Source organism: Lathyrus oleraceus, chromosome 1, assembly GCF_024323335.1.
Source record: "Lathyrus oleraceus cultivar Zhongwan6 chromosome 1, CAAS_Psat_ZW6_1.0, whole genome shotgun sequence".
NCBI lineage: Eukaryota > Viridiplantae > Streptophyta > Magnoliopsida > Fabales > Fabaceae > Lathyrus > Lathyrus oleraceus.
Genome location: NC_066579.1, coordinates 298,932,789 through 298,943,787, shown reverse-complemented (window position 1 = coordinate 298,943,787; position 10,999 = coordinate 298,932,789). Strand labels below are relative to the sequence as shown.

General features: G+C 39.6%; 1 pseudogene; it reads right to left on the bottom strand.

Moving 5' to 3' along the window:
• Positions 1 to 9,546: 9,546 nt before the first annotated feature.
• On the bottom strand, positions 9,547 to 9,646 carry LOC127116089 (uncharacterized; annotated as a pseudogene).
• Positions 9,647 to 10,999: the final 1,353 nt, after the last annotated feature.

The following is a 10,999-nucleotide window of genomic DNA, read 5'->3' as shown; positions in this document are numbered from 1 at the left end:
GTGCACTAATGAACAAACCTTATGCTGATGCCTACCAGCTTATCGAAAGCATGGCCCAAAACCACTATCAGTGGGGAACCGAACGAACAACGGTGGAAAAGCCTCAAACGAAAACTGGCATGTACGAGATAAGTAACCTTGATCACGTTAACGCAAAAGTGGATGCTCTGGTCCAGAAAATTGAAAGTTTAAATGTATCACCTCCAGCCGCCGTGGTTGCTATAACTCAGAATTGCGAGGTCTGTGGAATCCAAGGTCACACTCCTACGGACTGTCAACTCTTGACAGGAATCCAAGCAGAGCAAGTAAACTATGCTCAAGGAAGCCCTTACTCGAATACCTATAACTCAAATTGGAAGAACCATCCAAACTTTTCATATAAGAGTAATAACGCTTTGTACGCACCTGGACAGTCTCCAAATCAAGCCCCAGCTATACCTCCGGGATATCAGGAACCGAACCCATCCATGCCTAACAATAACGCCCCTAGGAAATCTAACTTGGAAATCATGATGGAAAACTTTATAGCTTCCCAACAACAAACCAATAAAGATTTCTTAAACCAGAATGTACACACTGGCGAACAACTTAAACAACTAGCAAGCAAAGTAGATGCCTTGGCTACCCATAACAAAATGCTGGAAACACAAATATCACAAGTAGCTCAACAACAAGCACCTACTGCTGCCCCAACTGGTACATTCCCTGGATAGCCCCAACCTAACCCGAGAAGCCACGCTCATGAAATTATATTAAGAAGTGGAACGGAAGTGGAAGGACCGTCTGATCCAAGGATAGAAAACCAAAACCCTAAGAAATCAACTGAGGAAAGTGAACCTAAGGAAAAGGAAGAGAGTAATAAGGAAACCCTAGAAAAGAAGGAACCTTATGTACCTCCACCACCTTACAAACCACCTATCCCTTACCCTCAAAGGCTTGTTAAAACCAAAGATGCGGGCCAATTTAGAAAATTTGTTGATCTCCTTAAACAATTAAACGTTACAATTCCGTTCACCGAAGCTATTACGCAGATGCCCTCCTATGCTAAATTCTTAAAAGAAATTCTTTCTAATAAGAGGAAACTTGAGGATAGCGAAACCGTTACACTCCCTGCCGAATGTAGCGCTATAATCCAAAACATGCCCCCTAAACTCAAGGATCCGGGTAGTTTCTCTATACCCTGTCACATAGGAAAATTTGTCATCGACAAAGCCTTATGCGATTTAGGAGCCGGAATTAGCGTTATGCCTTTATCCATATGTAAGAAACTGGAAATGGGAGAATTAAGACCAACCAAAATGTCTGTGCAACTAGCAGATCGTTCCATCAAATATCCTGTAGGAATTCTTGAAAACGTTCCCGTACGCATAGGTCAATTCTACATTCCCACTGATTTTACAATTATGGACATTAGAGAAGATGATATTACACCCATTATACTGGGAAGACCGTTCTTAGCGACTGCCGGTGCAATCATAGACGTAAAACGAGGACGACTCACCTTCGAAGTAGGTGAAGAGAAAATTGAGTTCATTCTCTCTCAATTCTTGAAAGCACCTGCAATAGAATATACATGTTACTTCATGGATATCATCGATGATTGCATAAAAGAAGCAGAGCTAGGAGAAGACAAATCTTCAGACTATCTTTTAAAAGACAAATCTAACCAATGTTTAGCAATAACACCGGACCCTACGCAATGTCTTAACAAACAAACCCTTGACCTGAAAACACTTCCCAAAAATCTGAGATATGAATTCCTAGACTTAGAACTTGAACGACCTGTGATAGTTAATGCAGACCTAGGAAGACTCGAAACAGAAAAACTCCTACATATCTTAAGGAAATATCCAACCGCACTAGGGTACCACATCACCGATCTTAAAGGAATAAGTCCTTCTATTTGTATGCACCGCATCATGCTAGAAGAAGACTGTAAAACCTCTAGGGAACACCAGAGAAGACTAAATCTGATCCTGAGTGAGGTAGTAAAGAAGGAAATAACCAAGTTATTGGAAGCAGGTATTATATATCCTATATCTGATAGCAAATGGGTTAGTCCTGTACACGTAGTACCAAAGAAAGGAGGCATAACCGTTATTGAAAACGAAAAAGGGGAAACTATAACTAAACGAATCGAATCAGGATGGAGAATGTGCATTGACTATAGGAAACTAAACAAAGCAACCCGAAAAGATCATTTCCCTTTACCATTCATCGACCAAATGTTAGAACGATTAGCAAAACATTCACATTTCTGTTATCTAGACGGTTATTCAGGTTTCTTTCAAATACCAATCCACCCTGATGACCAAGAAAAGACAACGTTCACGTGCCCTTTTGGTACCTTCGCTTATAGATGAATGCCGTTTGGTCTGTGTAATGCTCCTGCAACCTTTCAAAGATGCATGATGGCAATTTTCGCCGACTTTCTCGAAAACATCATGGAAGTATTTATGGATGACTTTTCCGTATACGGACAAAGTTTCGAAGAATGCCTTGAAAACCTAGAAAGAGTTCTTGAGCGATGTGTAAAAGTAAACTTAGTACTTAACTGGGAAAAGTGCCACTTTATGGTACAAGAAGGAATTGTTTTAGGACACATCATCTCGAACAGAGGAATTGAAGTAGACAAAGCCAAAATAGAGGTAATCGAAAATCTTCAACCCCCAAGAACCGTGAGAGAAGTACGAAGTTTTTTAGGACACGCCGGTTTCTACCGACGATTCATCAAAGACTTCTCTAAGATAACTAAACCTTTAACCGGACTATTGATGAAAGATGCTGAATTCATATTCGACGATAACTGTTTAAAAGCATTTCAAACGCTTAAGCAAGCATTGATCTCAGCACCCATAATGCAGACACCAGACTGGAATGAACCATTCGAAATAATGTGTGATGCCAGTGATTATGCTGTAGGTGCTGTTTTAGGACAAAGAAAGGATAAAAAGCTTCACGTTATATATTACGCAAGCAGAACCCTGGATGAAGCGCAAATGAATTACGCCACTACCGAGAAAGAACTCCTAGCAGTGGTATTTGCGCTAGACAAATTTCGTTCTTACTTGGTCGGAGCCAAAATAATAGTTTACACTGATCACGCTGCTATCAAGTACCTTTTAACAAAAAAGGATGCTAAACCTAGACTCCTAAGATGGATCTTGTTGCTACAAGAATTCGACTTAGAAATCAAGGACAAGAAAGGAACTGAAAACGTAGTAGCAGACCACCTCTCTAGACTTGAGAACCTTGAACCGGAAAGAACATCAATTAATGATGATTTCTCGTACGACAAACTTATAGCTACTTTGGAAGAGAGCAACTCCGACAAACAAGTAGAAACCACCTTAGCTATATCCATCACACCATGGTACGCTGATCTCGTCAATTATTTAGCTGCCGGAATAGTCCCACCTACTTTATCTTACCAGCAGAAGAAACGATTCTTCTACGACATAAAACACTATTACTGGGATGATCCCTTACTTTTCAAAAGGGGCCCCGATGGTATTTTCCGTCGATGTATACCCGAAGAAGAGGTAGAAAATATAATCCAACACTGCCACTCCGCTCCTTATGGTGGACACACAAGTACATCCAAGACCTGCTCTAAAATCCTACAAGCCGGCTTTTATTGGCCAACTATATGGAAGGACGTACATGCGACTATTAAGGAATGTGACAGATGTCAACGCACGGGAAACATATCTAGACGTGCCGAAATGCCGCAAAAAGGTATTTTGGAAGTAGAGATTTTTGACGTGTGGGGAATAGACTTCATGGGACCTTTTCCATCCTCTTTCGGTAACAAATACATACTAGTGGCAGTTGACTACGTATCAAAATGGATCGAAGCTATAGCTTCTCCAACAAATGACACCCGAGTAGTAACTAAACTCTTTAAGAATATAATATTTCCGAGATTTGGCATCCCAAGAATAGTAGTCAGTGATGGTGGATCGCACTTTATATCCAAGGTACTCGAAAAACTACTGCTTAAGTATGGAGTGAGACATAGGATAGCGACACCTTACCACCCTCAGACCAGTGGACAAGTGGAAGTATCTAACAGAGAAATCAAGCAAATACTAGAAAAAACGGTCGCCACTTCAAGGAAAGATTGGTCATTGAAATTACCAGAAGCTTTGTGGGCATACCGAACTGCTTATAAAACCCCCATAGGGACGACCCCATTTAAGCTCATTTATGGAAAATCCTGTCACCTCCCGGTAGAATTAGAACATAAAGCCTATTGGGCTATTAGAAATCTGAATCTAAACTATAAAGCCGCCGGTGAAAAGAGAATCCTTGACATAAACGAATTAGAGGAACTCAGAAGAGACGCCTATGAAAATGCCAGAATCTATAAAGAAAGAACAAAACAATGGCATGACAAGCGTATATCAAGGAAAATCTTCAAGCAAGGCGACGCAGTCCTTTTATTTAACTCTAGACTAAAGTTATTCCCGGGAAAACTACGATCCAGATGGTCAGGTCCTTTTCATATCACTAACATCTTTCCCAGTGGAGCAATAGAAATTAAAGGCAAATCCACAGAACCATTTACCGTAAACGGGCAACGTCTAAAACACTATCACTATGCGGAAACCAATGGGGATTCGCAAATCCTACACTTAGACGAAATGCCCCCAGGACCTATAGATTATATTTAACAGTTTCCTTGTCGAGCTTGCGACATTTAAACAAAGCGCTTAGTGGGAGACAACCCACAATTATTTTATTATTTTCTTATTCTATTATTATCATTTTCCTATTTCTTCCTTAATTATTCTTTTAATTTCTGTTTAGTATTCATTCCTGATTTATTTTAATTCAAAAGAAAAAAAAATATAATAATAATAATTTTTTTCTTCTTTCGGCATTTGGCCAAATCCTGACTAAAACTCATGTCTTCTTTTCTCTAGCTAACACTAACCAGATGGGACATAGTGATCGTATGGGTATCAAATTCAGAGGAATGGCTCAGAAACAAAAGTTTGAAGAACTAGCCACTAGAGAGATGCTACCTAGTTTATATGCTGATGATTGGGCTATGACTGCCCTTGGACTGAGACAAAGTGTCCTGTATTTGCTGAACCAGATAGGATGGGAGACATCCCCTATCCTGAGACATTTCACCACCTACCGGAAACTCACACTAGAATTCCTTAGCTCATTAATCTATCTACCCAGCCATGGGAAAGGAATTAGCAGAGGTTTTATCCAGTTCAGAATGTTCAACATGGAGTACCAATTTAATATTAGAGACTTTACCAACCTTTTGGTTTTCCTACCTCCTTTGACACATTCACAGTAAGCCAGGAAGAACTTTTTGAACATAGAGAACTTGAACACTTTTGGGGTAAATTGACTGGAAATGACGAGCCCGAGGAACATGAGTTTCTCTCTGGAAACATACACAACCCGGCCTTTCGCTATTTCCATAAGATCCTGACTCACACTTTATTTGGGAAGAAGCCAAACAGTACTTCAGTTTCACGTGATGAACTCTTCATCATTTTTTGTGCTTCCCAGAACCGTCCAGTAAACGGTGCTACTTTTATGTTAGCTAATTTGGACCACCTTATCCAGGATGAGCGAGCACCAATCCGAATAGGCGGTTTGATAACTATGATAGGTAATGCTATTGGATTACGTCAGCCTATGCTTGGTCTAAGCCCTTTTTGTGGCATTACTACTATGAGTATACCCTTCCTCTTTAACACTATGTTTATAGCAAACCTAGGGTCTGACGAGTTTGAAGCAATGGAGCAAGGTGATCATCCGCCTACACAACAGTCAGTCCCGCTTAACCCTTCCGGCAATGCAACTGGCCCATCCTCCCAACGTCGTCGACGAAGAAGGCCTGCAACCAACGACGACATCATGGATGCTATCGATGGTATGCAGGCACAGAATGTCGAGATGATGCAGATGATGCATCAAATGCAACAACAACAGGATGCTAGGAATGCCATAACCGACCAGCGGTTTACTGAGTTGTTCAGCAGGTTCGACAACTTAGACTTACGTCAGAGATCACCAGGTCCAAGAACCAGAGGCGGAAGACAACCTTAGTTGTAGTTTCTTTTTCCTTTCCATATTGTATTTCATTTCCTTAAAACATTGGGGACAATGTTTAGTTTAAGTATGGGGGGGAAACCATGTTCTTTCTATTTCCCTTTTCAAGTATGTACCTTTCCCTCCATTGTTTTTTTTAATTACTATATAAAAAAAAATCTATTATTTTAAGTTAAGTCCCGAGTGTGAATAAATTTCGTATTATCTATTCCCCTCAATTTTCTTGAGCCATAACAAAAATTTAACACACCAAATAAGTATAAAGGTTGCTTATTTTATAAAACTTGAGTGAAATCAAAACGAAATCATTACCATAACAACGCTCTGAGAACCTCAACATGTTAGATCAGGATAAGTACCTATTATACCGATTCCTTGAACTTTTAGTTTTATAGTAACCCCAAGTAGTTTATACGAGAAGTCAGCACCATCTTAATAGCAAACTACGTGGAGAGCTGATGAATATAAGTGAATGATTCCCAAAGTAACATAAAAAAATATATATATCAGGAAATGCACTAATTAAGTTAGGTGATCCTTACCAGATCATTTAATCTAAAGGTTGCAGATCATACAAAAGCATAATATGAAAGATCCATTATGAGTTGGTTCAGTAGGTATCTGGTACTGAACTCGGTAGGGCGGACTACGGTTCGATCCCCCGCAATTTGCAATGGACTGAATAACGAAGTTATCCGACTTATGTACCAGAACTTCTAGCTAAAAGGGGATCAGAATCACTAACCGGTTACTCCACTATGTGCGCGAAAAGATAAAGGGCTTAATGTGATTTCGCTAGAATGAAAACGGGTGAAATAAGAGTAAAGGAACTAGGATAGCTATCATAGTGTACTTGAACTGATTTGCATAAGGTGGGGTTATCTAGGTTGTGTCAGTGGGTGTTGATATCAAGATTTAACTCAAGTTGCTTCTAAACAAAATCCACTTGCAACCTATTACGAATTGATGTGTGTTTTGAAATTTCATCTGGCTAAATTTTTAAAACGAGTTCTATACTGAATTTTGCTTGAGGACAAGCAAAGATCTAAGTATGGGGGAGTTTGATAACACGAAATTATATCATATTTTAGGACTTAATTCCATTAAATTCTATGACTATTTATTTCAGTTCACTTCATTTTATAAGATATTACGTGGTATTTTCTTCCTATTTGTCTCAGGTGGTTTATTTTGAAGCACAAGTAAAAATGGAAGAAAAGGAGGTGCAAAAAGGAGAGAAAAAGAACCAAATGCCAAAGCCCAGCCCAAAGCGCAAGACACAAATGTTGTGCCTGTGACGGACGTCACAGAGGGCGTGACGAGCGTCACGCAAAACAGCCTTGTGACGAACGTCACACATGGTGTGACGAACGTCACACCATTCCCCTACATTTTTGGCGCAAGTAACGCCTCAGAGACTTGAAGAGACGTTGAGGAGTGTTGGGCCCTATATCCACGCCATGCAATTAGCCACGTTGAAGACCTTTTGGCAGCAGGCAGTTACTTAATGACACCAATATAAATAGCCACTTTTAAAACCTAAAGTGGTTCCGAAGCTTTTCCAATTTTTTCCTTTGCCGTTTTTCGCTTTTGCAATTTTCTTTTCCAGCAATTTAGGCATTGTTTCTTTATTTTTTTTTTTTACAAGTTCTACACTATTTCCCTTGCAATTTACATTTCCTTTTTAGCATTTAGTTAATTCTTTTCGCACAATAGTTTCTACACCGGAAACTATTGTGTACCTTTTTACCGGATCTAACCTTACGTTAGAATCTAGTTTTTATTTCCTTCGTTTTAATTTGTTGTTTAATTGAAGAATCCAAGAACAAATCCTACCGGCTTGTGGTGGAGTGTTCAAGACTATTGTTTAACGCATTCAGGTTCTTTAATTATTATTTAATGCTTTGCTTTATTATTTATTTATATTATCTGCCTGGGATGAGTCTGTTTATGCATGATATATATTTTGTTTGTTTAGCATGTCTGGCTAATTCGCCTAGATATCGGTATGTAAAGTAAGCGGAATAAGGGATCAAGACTAAGTCGGTCTAATTAAATTTAAAATTAAAATCAATCTTTTTACGGTCTCAATTTACAGGTTTAATAACAAGATTTTTACAAAAGTAAAAGACATAAAGAAGTTAAAATCAATAGAGCGAGAGTTTGAGGTTTTAACTGGACAGTGTCAATTAGGCATTAACTCTAGATCAGGGCGAAAGCAAGTTTTAGAGTTAATTAAATTCTGACCTTTTCCAAAAAGTATTTTTAAAGATTGAATGTGAGGACGAGAGTTAAGCATTCGGATTTAATTGTATAACCTAAGTCAACAGAGCGAGAGTTTGAGATAAGGGTGTTTAAAACGGTCAGTGTTTTCTTAAAAAGAGTTTCTGCAACTTTATTGCTTTAAAAAAAATGGTTTTTGACTTAATTATAAGTGACAGCTACATTAACATAAAATCATGGTTTATTCAACAGAGCGAGAGTTTGAGATAAAACCTTTAATCAATAAAGTTAACTGAAACGATTTATTTTAAAACCAAGAAACCGACAAAGAATTGATTCCCTAATTACGACGAACTACATACCGATATCCGCTTTATTAATATTTAATCTAGATCTTATTTTAGTTTTAGCTTTTCCCCCAAACAATCAACCATTATCCACCTTAGCTTTACGAAGTAACCTTAGATAACGGTATATCGATTCATAAGTCCCTGTGGGATCGATATCTTTTAAAACTACGCGATAGAACTGTGCACTTGCAGTTTGTACCCCATTCTCGACTCACACAGTCGAGCGATCAAGTTTTTGGCGCCGTTGCCGGGGACTTTTATTTAATCGATATCGTAACTATTCCGTTACACTGTAGAGACTAAGGTTTCTTTTTCTTCTATTTCTTTCTTTCGTTGATTTGTATGCCACGCACTCGCTCACAAGGCGAGCCGCTCTATTTACGAATCAACGATATCGAACTATATCTCCGAGTCTTACGACGAATTCGGAAATATCGTGCTGCAAACAATCTCCCTCCTGTAGAACTTCCTGATTTCAAAAACCTTTTTCCTTCGATAACCGAGATGGCAGAACCAGCTCGTGCTCTTAGAGATTACGCCGCTCCATCGCAAGATGAGCCGCATTCAAGTATTGCTCCGCCCGCAATCGAAGCAAACAACTTCGAACTTAAACCTTCGCTGTTGCTGGCTGTACAACAGAACCAATTCTCTGGAAATCCTACCGAGGATCCAAACCTTCATTTATCCGTATTTGTCCAATACGCTGATACTGTTAAAGCTAATGGTGTCACTTCAGAGGCAATTCGACTTCGTCTTTTTCCTTTCTCATTGAGAGATAGCGCTAGAAGATGGCTTCAATCTCTCCCTTCCAACTCAGTCACCACATGGAACGAGTTGAAGAAAGTTTTTCTTGCCCGATACTTTCCGCCAAGCAAAACAGCTATGTTAAGAGCCCAGATAAACGGATTTAAACAGAAAGACAACGAGTCTCTTTTTGAAGCATGGGAAAGATACAAAGACATGATGAGACTTTGCCCACACCATGGTTTGGAAGACTGGTTAGTAATTCACACATTTTATAATGGTCTCCTATACAACACAAGGTTAACAATAGACGCCGCTGCAGGTGGTGCACTAATGAACAAACCTTATGCTGATGCCTACCAGCTTATCGAAAGCATGGCCCAAAACCACTATCAGTGGGGAACCGAACGAACAACGGTGGAAAAGCCTCAAACGAAAACTGGCATGTACGAGATAAGTAACCTTGATCACGTTAACGCAAAAGTGGATGCTCTGGTCCAGAAAATTGAAAGTTTAAATGTATCACCTCCAGCCGCCGTGGTTGCTATAACTCAGAATTGCGAGGTCTGTGGAATCCAAGGTCACACTCCTACGGACTGTCAACTCTTGACAGGAATCCAAGCAGAGCAAGTAAACTATGCTCAAGGAAGCCCTTACTCGAATACCTATAACTCAAATTGGAAGAACCATCCAAACTTTTCATATAAGAGTAATAACGCTTTGTACGCACCTGGACAGTCTCCAAATCAAGCCCCAGCTATACCTCCGGGATATCAGAAACCGAACCCATCCATGCCTAACAATAACGCCCCTAGGAAATCTAACTTGGAAATCATGATGGAAAACTTTATAGCTTCCCAACAACAAACCAATAAAGATTTCTTAAACCAGAATGTACACACTGGCGAACAACTTAAACAACTAGCAAGCAAAGTAGATGCCTTGGCTACCCATAACAAAATGCTGGAAACACAAATATCACAAGTAGCTCAACAACAAGCACCTACTGCTGCCCCAACTGGTACATTCCCTGGATAGCCCCAACCTAACCCGAGAAGCCACGCTCATGAAATTATATTAAGAAGTGGAACGGAAGTGGAAGGACCGTCTGATCCAAGGATAGAAAACCAAAACCCTAAGAAATCAACTGAGGAAAGTGAACCTAAGGAAAAGGAAGAGAGTAATAAGGAAACCCTAGAAAAGAAGGAACCTTATGTACCTCCACCACCTTACAAACCACCTATCCCTTACCCTCAAAGGCTTGTTAAAACCAAAGATGCGGGCCAATTTAGAAAATTTGTTGATCTCCTTAAACAATTAAACGTTACAATTCCGTTCACCGAAGCTATTACGCAGATGCCCTCCTATGCTAAATTCTTAAAAGAAATTCTTTCTAATAAGAGGAAACTTGAGGATAGCGAAACCGTTACACTCCCTGCCGAATGTAGCGCTATAATCCAAAACATGCCCCCTAAACTCAAGGATCCGGGTAGTTTCTCTATACCCTGTCACATAGGAAAATTTGTCATCGACAAAGCCTTATGCGATTTAGGAGCCGGAATTAGCGTTATGCCTTTATCCATATGTAAGAAACTGGA